Below are 12,883 nucleotides of genomic sequence, written 5' to 3'. Positions count from 1 at the left end.
TTAAACAGTCTCTTTGTTTTTCTTCATTCTTTTTTTGGCTATTGTTCTTTCTCTTTCAGCATACAGCAGTCAAAAAAGAAGAAGCATAACTACACCCTATACAGATTGTACGTAGTACGATGCAAAAGTTCGGGGACAAGCTGTATAAAATCTTACCCAGAATAGTTTACATTACCGAAGCACATCCACCTTCAAAAGGTCGCTTAAAGGGACTGTCTACTCCTGCCTGTGTTCATATAACTTTTGGGAACACTCCTGGAAATCATTTTTCGCTACCTTCTACGATGCAGCTTCATCTTCTCCAGAGGGAAAAAAGCGGCGTCTATGCAAATGTTTTTTTGCTGGGAACAGGTAAAAGTCACATGGAGCTAAGTCCGACGAAACGTTATGTTATTTGTTTGTCATATCAGAGTATTGACCAATCGAACCGTGCATCCTCAACTTGAAAGTCGCCTTCTTCCCTACGATGAAGTTAAAGCAGCAGCGCAAGAGGCCTTACGGGAATTGGCGAAAAATGTCTTCCAGGAGTGCTTCTAAAAGCTATACGAACGTTGGCAGAAGTGCATAATCGTTCAAGGTGAATATTTTGTCGATAGATATATGCTTCGGTAATGTGAACTATTCAGGGTAAGGTTTTATGCAACTTGACCTCGAACTTTTAGATCATACTACGTACGTATGAGTTTTCAATTTACTATTTCATAACGTTTTTGAGTGACGCAAGTTTACGCGCATAAAGACATCACAAGAGAATTTGCGATAATTAACTGAGGAGGCGTTCAAAATGGATATTTGGTTATCTATATGTTCTTAGGTACATATGTATGTACAGATGTGCCGAAAAAACTTGTGAAGTATAAATTTGGTGATAGTAAAATAGAAATTTAGGTCGAAATCTGATTTTTTTTTTTTTTTTTTTTTGCGATTACAATTCTTTATTCGTAGAAAGGAAGTAAAGTGAAATGAATCAATGATCCTTTAAATCCCAGACAATCTTATCAATTTATTTCTGTTTGATTTTTTTTTGCCATCGGCCAACGGCATCGGCCATCGACAATCGGCCATTTGGAGGAAAACAATCGGCCATCTTTGAACAATCGGCCAACAATCGGCATCGGCCCATCGGCCAAAAAATGTCATCGGTCGAGCCCTAATATTTTCACTCTTGGAGATTTTTTCACAATCGTCAAATTTTGAGCAAACATCGTTTCATTCTGGCAAGATCGAAAAGCCTCTCACCCCATAAAAATATAGTGCCCAGAATATATTGTTATTATGAGCACACTATTGAACACACATCTGCTAGCCTATAATATTCTGACAGGTGGTAAACGCATGTAAAGAGCTCAGATCAAGAAGCGATTCGGGAGGAGCTGCTTGCAGGACCCGGCAGCCCTTTTAATGACTTAATCTCAATTAAGTTAAAGACTTAAAGTTACTTAATTTCTATAAAGTCTAGGACTTAATTTCTGTAAAGTTAAGGACTTAATTTCTATAAAGTTACTTGATTCGTACAAAGTTAAAGACTTAATTTATGTTAAGTTAATGAGGTTAAAGACTTATAATTTCTGTAAAGTTACTTAATTTCTTTCAAGTTAAAGACTTTATTTCTCTGTATTTTTTACTAAAATCAAACTAATCGTCATCTACAAAAAAAAAAAAATCTTTTTTTTTTTTTTTTTGAGCAATCACATTGCTTATTGTTCTCATTTGACTGTTTTGAATTCCTATGATTTTATTCCCCCCCCCTCGCTTCCCTCTGCAGCACCACCGTCGACCGGCCCCTCCCGTTGCTGCTCCTCTAGCGAAAACCGTCTCCAGGTTGCATCAATATCATACATACACACACCTACAAACTCACACACTTACAAACTCACACACCTACAAACTCACACACATACAAATTCACACACCTACAAACTCACACACCTACAAACTCACACACCTACAAACTCACACATCTACAAACTCACAACCTACACACACACACTTACATACATACACACACACTCCTACACACACACGCCTGCACACAGACACAAACACACACACTCGTGATTGCGAAAAATATAATTTGAATTCCAGATGTCAAAATTCAAATTATTTTTTTTTTTTTTCAAAAAGATTCTTTCGTATCATTTCCTAACTAATTTTCTATGCATTATTTGTTTTGTTTTATTTTTGATTAACTAAAGCTACATTTAATAAAATTAGAGAATCACGACACATCACGATTGAAGAACGGAGTGAAAAAGATATGTTTCCCTTCCAAAACCAAATGTCAGTTAGAAAGTAATAACCTCCCTATTTGAGGCTCCGTTGCCAGGTAACAACTCATGTAATAAATACATCAGCCTTTCATAAAAGTATAATAGCAAACCACATGCAGGGAGGTCTTCCTTTGGCGGAAAAATAAAATCACTCAACAAATTAATTCGATGGCTGTTGTGCGTCAAGATTGCAGACGTCCCAGCGCGAACCACATTTTTTCTCTCAGGAAACTGAGAAGTGAGGAAATATCAAGTAGCTTTCTCATCCCTCTTCAAATTAATCTGATACTTAATTATTATCAAAGCGTTGATGCCGATTTAACCTAAATATGTATGCAGTGATCTTCGAAAATTTTCGGCAGTTGTCGTTTTAAAAGTCAGTGGTTCAATTTTTAGCTCACACAATTCATGGTTAGTATCACATAGCATTTCACTGAAATCACGTCAATGCAAAGTAATGACGAGCTATAATGTTTCAGTAATATGCGACGCAGTGTATTAATGCGTCGGACAACATCATTTGTAAAATTTCATGAATTTGTAATCAAATATTATTGGGAAACTTTCAGATTAATTATAAAAAAATACGAAGATCATATTAGTTTAAAAAAGAGCGTTTTTTGTAACTTTTTTGTACACGTGTAGTGCTATTTCTGTGTTTTTGTAAAAATACTTAAAAAAAATAAATAACAATAATAATAATAATAATAATAAAATTAATTAATTTGAACTATGGCATTTTGAATTCAAATTATGTTTTTCGCAATCACGAGTGTGTGTATGTAGGCGTGTGTGTTTGTGTTGAGGCATGAGTGTGTGGGTATGTGTGTGTACAGGTATGTATATGTATGCGTGTGTTTGTGTCTGTATGCAGGCATGAGTGTGTGTTATATGTGTGTGTATGTATGCGTGGGTGTTTGTGTCTGTGTGCAGGCATGAGTATGTGTGTATGTGTGTGCGCGTGTATTTGTGTGTGTATGTGTGTTTAGGTGTGCGTGTGTGTGCACGTGTATAGGTGTATGTTTCAATGCGTGTGTGTGTAGGATATGGACGCAACCTGGAGATGGTTTTCGCTAGAGGAGCAGCATCGTGAGGCCGGCCGGCGGTGGTGATGGCAGAGGGAGGCGGTGGGAAAATAAAATCATAGGAACATCAAAACAGTCAAATGAGAACAGTAAGCAATCGTGATTGCTCAAAAAACTATTTTTCAACATGCAATTAATATCATTATCACTCATTTTGAAGCTAAAAAGGACGACGTAACGGTCTATTTATTGATTTGGTCTATATTTTAGTTAAGGGCATAAAAATGTGACCATGAAAAAAGGAGAATACCAACTTTCACCTGTGATTCACCGAAGTTATTCGGTCTTTCACCATTGTCTTTGCCTGTGAATATTGATATTCACCGGTTAAATTTCGACATTTACCATATTTCAGACTTAGTAACATAATTATGTAATTATGTAATAATATTAAATGGTAGGGGGAGAACTAAAATTTTTGGGAAGGGGAAAATTCTCAATTCGCCGAATAAAATCCTAATTTTACCGAATGATAAAATTCAAGCATGCTCACTAGGGTGATGCAAAAAAACTTTTCAGCTACAGTTAAGGCCCCCCCCCCTTATTTTATTTATTTATTTATTTTTAGATTTACTAATAGTATTATGCATTAAAAGTTTTAGTTTCTTATTCAAATTCTAAGAGGGTGCTCAATGAACTCTCAATTTAACATTAGCCGTAATCACAATGTTATCTCACCTTACATGTAGCCTCAATTTAACATTAGAAAATGTCACAAATTTAGAAACATTTAATTTCCCCAGCTGTTTTTTTTTTTAATATAAATAATATTTCATTGCAATGTATATGCATATTACTCGTGTATATTATAATGTGTAGCATTGTTTTTTCAGTTCAATGTAATTTTTAACCCCCCCCCTCCCCATGCTTATGAAGTTTGGGGGAGGGGGTTGAGCACCCTCTTTTAGTTGAAATAGGAAGCTAAAATTCTTCCAGTATATCCACAAGTCCAACAATATTGAGGGGTGTCCTGTTATCTTGGAGAAACTTTTTTTTTTACATGAATTTTTGAACCGTCCTAATGCACACATATACATACATTACATCTACTGCGAAGAAACATTGGGCATCATTGAAAACTATTCAAAAAAAAAAAAGAAAGAAAGAAAGTTGCAACAATGTCTCCTAATTTGTCGAATCAATTAGTCAATGCTCCCCCCAAAAAATTTTGGGAGGTCACGGTGACCTCCGATGCCTTCCCATTAAGGCGACCCTGTGGGGGGGGGACAATTTTTTAAGTTCGCCAGGGGCGCCAGACCCCGTAGTTACGCTATTGAATGGATTATACTAAAGATTTAACTTTTGAAGAAAAGAAAAGAAAAACACAGAAACCTTGTAATATTTAGAACAGGGGCGCCGACTTGGGAAAATTATTGGGGGGGGGCGGATGTCACCGGGGTCTTGGGAGTATGTTAAAGCACGGACCCCCCCCCCCCCTCGAAAAAAATTCAGATTTTTGTGCTTTGAAAATGCCAACTTACATATTTTCTGGTGTGTATAATTTATACAAACAATGTGTGACATGGCGTTTTCAAAGTAAAACAATCTAATAATTGGTACACAAATTTTCTGCTTCAATTAGATCATGTCTCTTGCCTTAAGTGAGGGATAATTTTACAGTTCCATTTTGTGGGGAGCCGTGCAGTGCCATAGCTAGGCTACGTCACTATACAAAGTAGTGTACTTGACTTGCATGGAAAGGCACTCCCAGTGACACGATTTATAACAACTATTGGGGGGGGGGAGGGTGCCATAACGGGGGCCTTGCCAGGGGAAATTTTCTAAATTTGAAATAAAAAGTAGTGAGTTTTAAAGTTTTTTTAAGCATTTTAGAATCATATGATCAACATTAGAACCCCAAAATCTCGACTCTCAGTAAATCAACGCTCTGAGAAACTCGACAAGCTGACACATTTTTTGGCTTTGAAAAAAAAAAAAAAAAATCATGCATGGTGTTTTGTAAAGAGCTAATTTAATTTACAGTAATAATTATGCTTTTAGTCTATTACAGAGCAGTGAATATATAGCTCTGAAAAGATTGAAATGATATTTAAATAAATCTAAACTATCATTAAAAGAATAAAGCATAAAAGATTGCTGTCGCACTTTGATTACTATAAGTGAAATAACTAATTTAAGCTTGCTTTGAATAAGGCTCAGAGTTCATTAAATAAAAATAAGGTCTCATAATTAATGCTTTAATAGAGTTAAAAAAGTTAATACAGATTATTTTATTAACTCTAATAATTGAAGAAAACTATCACTGCTTCCATTTAACGTACAAATCAAACCCTGATATATTTTTTCCAGATCAGCAACACTTAGATGAGAGCGCCGCCGGCAATAGACTTCACCCGAAGTTTCGCGCACTGGGACAAATTCTATGAGTGCTCTCAGCACCATAACACTATCATTACTCACACCACACGTTTTCAATGAACCTGCTTACTACCGCAATAGTTATTTGTTTTAATTCATTACTGAAGGTATTTTACAATGTAACTATCTTCAAACAAGGAAAGTAAAAAATATCAACATAATTTTGTGATTTTAGAAACCATAATATGACAAATAATGTTCTTAAATTATTGAGGGGGCTCTGCCCCCCAAAACAAACTATTGAGGGGACTCGGGCCCCCTCAAGCCCTATGGAGTCGGCGCCACTGATTTAGAACTTATTCACAATTAAACTGTCTGAAAATATTCCGTCTATTCTGTTGAAAGTCTCCAGAAAAAAATTGCAGGATGTGAGCTGTCATGCAAATAAAGCCCCTCACAACCTTCTCATTAATAAATTTAAAAAAAAAAAGATTACCAAAAAAACACGAACATATTTGCCGTTTAATTTCGCTGAAGACCCGAGTATTCGAACGAAATTGCTCGCATCAAACTATTTGCTTGCCTAGGTCTAAAATCGATTATTCGTCCTTAGTTCTTGGCACACATTTCCTTCCATTGTGCGCGAGTTTATTGGATAAATGAAATACGATTTCCCGAGCTCCATAAGGAAAGGAATGGATATCCGTGGTGCTTGGCTAAAAGAAATGCCTCATTTAAACACGCAGCAGGGTTCCTTTTTTTTTTCTTTACGTAAGGGAGATACTTAACCTGCGTTTGTTTGTTAAGCATGATAATTTTCTTTCCGTTTATGCTTGGCTGATTTTGTGTGAAAAAACGGAAAAAATATGCTTAATCTGTCATTGCTCTCTGCGTTGTGTTTTGGTCCAAGTCGAATAGGGTTGTTGAATATTCGAAAAATATTCCCACGGTTTAAGTGGCCAGTCGGTAGGTTTTCAAGATGCAGAAAATCGCTAGATTCCTTGAGTCAGGGGTGCCCATCTCCCAAGTTCGATGGCGCAAATCCCCCCCCCCCTCCCGCCAAATGTTTCCGCGCGAACCATCTTTCCCGTTTTCATTTTTAGCTCTCACTCTCTTTTTATTTATTTATTTTTTTAAATATTTTTAATTAATTTATTTTTATTTATTTATTTATTTTTATTTATTTATTTATTTTTAATTATTTATTTTTCCTAGAAAAGTTTTGCGCTGCGCCAATGACATACCACATACACGAACATACACACACAAGCTAAATAAATAAGTGAAACAAAATATAAACAGAACAAAACAAAATAAAATAAATAATAAATAAATAAATGAATTTAAATAAATATATTTGAAAGAATTAATCTTCTCCCCCCCATTTTGATGGCGCATCTTACGCCATAATCCCCCCCCCCCCTGTGGGCACCCCTGCCCTTGAATGTGTATTAGGCTCAGGAGCTCTCGATCTAATTAAATTCCAAGTGCAATTTCGTATATCGTGGGTGTCCAACGTCTGGGGAGAAACCGGGCATCGAAATTTTCTATGCCATTGACATCTGCGCCTTAATGGTGACACATGAAAGACTGGATCCCAAATATGAGATTGCACTGTAGATCTGCAAAAGGCTGAGGTTTCTCACGCAACCCCATCGGAGAAGAAACGAAAAGTTGGCCTAAGAGGCACGTTGGCCCAGTCGAAATACTATTCAAAATATCCTTAATGTTGTCTGTTTAGCCAAGTATGTGCCGTTCCAACTTCTACATATAAGTATCATTGAAAATCTCTCATCATAGAATCAGTTAGAATTTTCGCTTAGATGAGAACATTTTACTTCTTATGAAGAATAGTTTTTTTATTCAATAAAATATTACAATTTCCACTTTGACAAATAATATTCAGAAAGATAATTGTTTCTAACAGAAAAACTTCTTACAGTCAAGAGATAAAATCAATACATTTCATTAAAAGAAAAGTATTGAAAGTTTTAGAAAACATAAAATAGGTTAGTTAGAAAATTTAAAAATCATTCTTCCTTTGGGTGTGTGAAAATAATCAAATGATGCCTTTTTTTTTTCCTTTGAAATAATGAAGTACTTCCTCATTTTTTAACAAAAAAGCTAAGTAAATAACTCGGAAATATTTTGTTTCTTCCATGTTTACCGTGGAAAATATTTATCATGCGTATTGCATACCTAAAAATCACCATGAAGTCTGAAGCAATTCAAGAATTGCCGTTCCAAAAACGTTAAAAGCACTAAGTACTAACCCGAGAAAATCAGTAATTATATTGCTTTAGTGCGCGGACGCGGTGGAAAGAAAGTCATACATTCGACCACGCCTCGTTTTAATTGAGAGTCATTTTTAAAGCTCTCAAATTTAAAAGGTATTGAAAGTAAGACGTTTTTGTTTTCGGGACTTTTTTTATGTTCTTTCTAAAGATTTCAAAGGTTTTTTTTATCGATTTTATGTAGTGACTGAGATTAAGGATTCTATTGTAAACGAGAAGTACTCTAAATGAGTTTTACCTTAAATTAATTTTTGAACAAATATTGTTATTGCAAAATAAAATAATGTATTTTTAACCCTAACTTGCATTTAAGCAAAGAAATATCAGTTATGTTGTTAATCCTACCAATTAGGTTTATGAATTAGTGCAAAGCTTTTCTTTTTCTTCCTTTTTTTAAAAAATTAAAATCAATAATGTATTATTAAGCAATAAATTAATAATAGAAACTTATATTTTTGCAGAAATTCTGAATTTGCCGAACGGAACTATGAATTTCACCGAATGATGATATTTTTCGGAATAGAACCCCAAATTTTCCAAATGATGATAACTTTGCGAAATTGCCGAACAAAATTTTCCGAATAAGGAAATTTTTGGAAGGTCACAGCGACCCAATAATACAAGATTACAAATTAAACTGAAAAAGTTTGCCCCAAATATTAAATTATGCACCACATATATTCACCAACCTAAATCCCTCAACACGAGTGAACACAAGAGTAGGGAATCTAATATCTAATTCGTCTGTGAAAGACGGAAACGGATTTGTTTTTTCCATCTGCCCGTGTCACGTAATACTATAGCCATTGATAAACGGCGTTCTATATTTATGACTTGAAGGGCCCACCCTAAGAAAGAGGCTTTACATCACATTCTATTTTTAGAACCTAAATTGAAAAGCATCCATTCTTCAAAGCTAATGCAGAGTGAAGATTTCGTTTCAGTATTTACTTTGAGTCAAGCAGGTAGACTATACTAATTTTCTATTTTTAAACTGTAATTTCGCCGAACCGTGATTTCCTCTAGGTTCTTGTAATGAATTACATGATATTTTTCTGGTACGTCTGGATCACGAGATTCACATCCCATACTAGAAACGGAAGCTACGATTTATGAGAGAACCAAAATTAAAATTAAGTGAAAATATTATTTTTTTTTTAGAGTGAGAATTTTTTTTTTTTTTTACATACAGTCAGAGGTATAGTTCAAGTTTTATCGTAAAAACACTTCAAGGCGTAAAAGCACTCCCTGATATTTTTAAGGGAGTAAAAAAGACTTTTTTTTAGAGTGCGAATGGCGCTCTTTTTTTAACGTGACGTTTTACGCTCCAAGGCGTAAAAATACTCCTTGAGATTTTTAAAAGAGTAAGAAATACTTTTTTTAGAGTGCGAATGGCGCTCTTTTTTTAACGTGACGTTTTACGCTCCAAGGCGTAAAAATTCTCCTTGAGATTTTTAAAAGAGTAAGAAATACTTTTTTTAGAGTGCGAATGGAACTCTTTTTTTAACGTACAGTCAGAGAAAAAGCTATTTTTTTTCCCTCCATGGCGCAAAAACACTCCTTGACATTTTTAAAGGTGTGAAACACATTTTAGACAGTCAAATATAAGAAAACAATGAAGACCGTAACTGATCAATCCAATAACTTTCTAAGGATGAAATGGAAAATGGCAGGGAAAGGGAAAGAAGAGATTTGTACCAATTTGATTTTTAATATTTAGACTGGACTTGGAATTGCAAAAAAGTAAAATAATAATAATTTTAAAAAACATTTCAATGTTATGTATTTTTTTAATTAAAATTGCATCGCCGCCCTTTTTCGAGGATGAAAATTTCGTCTTGTTATAACCCAATCGAATAGGACAAATATTTGGCTGTGCTAGTTTGAAATTTGATAGACAAAGAAATAAATATAGAGCATAATGAATTCGTTCACTTATAGTTAACCTAACATTTTTTTTTCCTTTTGCTAATTCAAGTCATACATTCACAAAAAAAAAAACGAAACTCATGAGAAAACTGAGAACACATCTTCATTCCTCAGAATTTATCTTCCACACGAGTCTCTCTCTTATCAAGACGAGATCGATATCAGAGTAATAACGGGAAACGCAAGCTCATGGTCATATCTTACTGGGCGAATGGGTTACGACCAGTCATGGTCCAATACATCAGCAAATAGCCACCGAAGTGTAATTCACCCAAAGGAGTGAAATGATGATTCAGAGAAAAAGAAAACGTTACTCTTCATCAAAAATTGAATTTCATTTCAGCAAATACAATTCTTTTTCTTTTATTCGTATTGTTACATTGCTGAGCTCGCAATCTAAGACAAAATATATTTCTCTCGAAATTTTTACACTTCCGATGCACTATGTAAATGGGCGCTTAAGCTAAGGGTCATTTAACTACCTATATATATATTTTTAAACTTGTAACTGCTGTATTTACGTCTCTCTCTCTCTCTCTCGTCTGCTGCACTTCACATTTATTTTCTACTAGTGGTACCCGCACGGCTTTGCCCGTAATAGAAAATTAAAAGCTCTTTTGGTTCGCCTGCATATTTACAAACAATGTATGGTGAATTTTCTCGCCAATTGCCTTGTGCCCATGTTACGGTTAAACGTTATGATAATTTCGTAATTTACTCGTCCATCTTATGATATTTTTGTTCTTAAAATTGGAATAGAAAAAGAACCACAATGAATTTTCGAAAAATCGCTTCGAGGTGCACACCCCCATGCCACAAACTAACTTTGTGCCAAACTTCATGAAAATCGGCCGAACGTTCTAGGCGCTATGCGCGTCACAGAGATCCGGACAGAGAGAGATCCTGACAGACAGAGACAGATCCGGACAGAGAGACTTTCAGCTTTATTATTAGTATAAAAGAAGATAAATTCGCAATTCCAATAAACTGTAGAAGGCGCTGCAGTCGCTGGCTAATGGTCATTAAAAGAGGTAAAGCAAAGATCAAACCACTTACGTAGGATATGATATCTGCATTGTCCGCTCCAAATGGAAGTGTTTTACCACTTTGGCTAATTTCTTAAATCACCGCAAGCATACGTATTCAAGCTCTAAAACTACTTTTGTCTACAATAATTTAATTAGTTTTCCATTATTTAATTTAATTGTCGTCGTTCCTAGTTTTTTTTTTTTTTTTTGGAATTGCAACGTTAACAGAAAGTAGATAGAATATGAATGATGTTTTACTCGTCCGTTGTTGATGGAAATTTTTTTTTTTTATATTTTATGTAAATTTCCGATTAAACTTTTTTTTATAAAAACTGAGGAATTTGACTCTATTTACTAAAGATAAGAAAGATGACATTTTTTAACTCCGAAGAAATGGAATGCAAGATACGTAACTTTAAATGTACAAATTAAAACTCTTCCTTAAGAGTTGAACTACTTTTTAACAAATTATAATTTAAAAAAAAAAACTATGGCGTTGTTTTGACGAATCAGAGAAACCAGCAGGAAATATTGACTTTTTTTTAAAATACAAAATCCACACCATATACATTTCATTATAGTTTCAACTCCTTAACTCCTATTTGAGAGCTGAAGCTCTACCACAAGTTATTAGCGTTTTGGTTACTTTTCAGACAGTAAGATATGATTTATATACAAATTACGCTATTTAAGAGAATATTTTATATTTTTCTGTTTTGACTTATCTACGTTTTTCTCGTTTTACATTTTTTATAAAAAGTTTCAAATGTGAACTCAACGGAGCATTTAAAAAATTGTTCAAGAACTTACGCAAAAAAATTATTTTTGTCCCTTGATTTTAATTATTATTTTTTTTAATTTGAAAGTCATCCTCTTTCTTTATACGTATAAGCAATGTTAGTTGATATTAGTTAATAGGCACAGTGATTCTGTACTAATAATAAAGCTGAAAGTCTGTCTGGATCTCTGTGACGCGCATAGCGCCTAGACCGTTCGGCCGTTTTTCATGAAATTTGGTACAAAGTTAGTTTGTAGCTTGGGGGTGTGCACCTCGAAGCGATTTTTCGAAACTTCGATTTTGTTCTTTTTCTATTCCAGTTTTAAGAAAATTTTACCGAGCAAATCATCACAACGTGGTATACGCTTCTACGTTATGCTAAATTACGAAATTATCATAACGTAGAACCGTAGCATGGGCAAGCGAATGAATATAGCAAATGGGCGTGAGAATCATTATCCAATATTTGTAAAGATAGAGGCGCACCAAATGACCTTTTCATTTTCTACTACGGGCAAAGCCGTGCGGATACCACTAGTTTAAAATAAAAATTTGAATGTTTTGCTTTCAACGAATCATTATAAGGCAGACCTGATTTTATTTAACATAAACAAAGGCTAGAAACAGCGATTTGTATCCATCCTCCACCTACCACCTTTTTCAAGCTCTTTAAATTTTTCATCCCTTTAAACTTGCGTTTGTGCATTTTTATGACATACGACATGCATGCATAAATATCTTAAGTTTGCACGGTTTATTCATTGTTATTATTAGATTAACGGCATGAAAGATATTTATCTATGGTCACGGTTATCACTTTAAAAAGTGATAATAAGAGATATAAGACCTGGAGAACAGCATTCTCCTTCACCCTGAAAAAGAAGTTTGAGGCAGAGATACGAAACACTGTAATTGCTCTGAAAATAACCAAACACACAACACTTGTAAAAAAAAAATTTAAATATTAAAACAAAACAAAAAAAAAAAAAAAACACGCAAATGTATTTGAAGACTTAAATAAGTTTATTACGAAACGAATGAAACACAAATTAAGTTCTCTGTGGAAAAGTTAGCTAAAGTGATTGATCTAATTTTATGCACTAAGTACTAAATCATTTCAAAGTGCAAAGAATGCCAATTTTAAAACATACTTATTATTCCTATATTGTCTAACAAGGGC

At 34.4% G+C, this 12,883-nt stretch overlaps 1 protein-coding gene across 2 annotated transcripts in view; it reads right to left on the bottom strand.

The window, feature by feature from the left end:
• Positions 1–12,883, bottom strand: part of LOC129224432 (SH2 domain-containing protein 3C-like) — a 102,220-nt gene that overhangs the window by 63,349 nt on the left and 25,988 nt on the right. The gene's annotated exons all lie outside the window — the stretch shown is intronic.

Source organism: Uloborus diversus, chromosome 6 (genome assembly GCF_026930045.1).
Source record: "Uloborus diversus isolate 005 chromosome 6, Udiv.v.3.1, whole genome shotgun sequence".
NCBI lineage: Eukaryota > Metazoa > Arthropoda > Arachnida > Araneae > Uloboridae > Uloborus > Uloborus diversus.
Note: the sequence above shows the minus strand (reverse complement) of the source record. Positions and strands in the feature narration are given on the sequence as shown.